The following is a 914-nucleotide window of genomic DNA, read 5'->3' as shown; positions in this document are numbered from 1 at the left end:
TATGTTCCCTCCAGCTCAATTTCTTCTAGGACTTTGAACATAAATGCATGTTGAATTTTGTCAAAGGCCTTCTCTGCATCTATTGAGATGAAAATGTGGTTCTTGTCTTTGAGCTCATTTATATGATTTATGACGCTTAATGACTTACGTATATTGAACCATGCCTGCATCTCTGGGATAAAGCCAACTTGATCATGGCAGATGATCGTTTTGATGTGCATCTGTATGCGGTTTGTAAGTATCTTCTTGAGAATTTTTGCACCTATGTTCACTGAGGATGTGGGTCTATAGTTTTCTTTTCTGGTTGTATCTTTACCTGACTTTGGTATTAGAGTGATGCTGGCTTCATAGAAGGAATTTGGAAATTCTCCCTCCATTTCTATCTTTTTGAATAAATTAAGTAGTACTGGATATAGATCTTCTTTAAACGTCTGATAGAATTCTGCTGTAGCCCATCTGGTCCTGGGCTTTTTTTTAGTTGGGAGGTTTTGTATTACTGTTTCAATTTCTTTTTGTGTTACAGGCTGGTTTAAGCTGTCAATCTTTTCTTGGTTTAGTTTTCATGGTTCTCATGCCTTTAGATATCTGTCCATTTTTTTAGGTTTTCAATTTAGTAGCATACAGGTTTTAAAATTATTCTCTTCTAATGTTCTGTATCTTTCTGGTGTCTGTTGTGATGTTTCCCCTTTCATCTCTGATTTTGTTGATTTGGAGGTGCTCTTTCTTTCTTTTGTTAACTGGGCTAGCAGTCTGCCAATCTTGTTTATCTTTTCAAAGAACCAGCTCTTGGATTTGTTGATTCTTCGTATTGTTTTATTTCTTTCGATTTCATTAATTTGTGACCTGATTTTTGTTATGTCTTCTTGTCTGCTGGGTTTGGGTTTCATTTGTTGTTGCTTTTCAAGTGTGTTGAG

This window comes from Nannospalax galili, unplaced genomic scaffold, assembly GCF_000622305.1.
Source record: "Nannospalax galili isolate Female #2095 unplaced genomic scaffold, S.galili_v1.0 scaffold397, whole genome shotgun sequence".
Lineage (NCBI taxonomy): Eukaryota > Metazoa > Chordata > Mammalia > Rodentia > Spalacidae > Nannospalax > Nannospalax galili.
Note: the sequence above shows the minus strand (reverse complement) of the source record.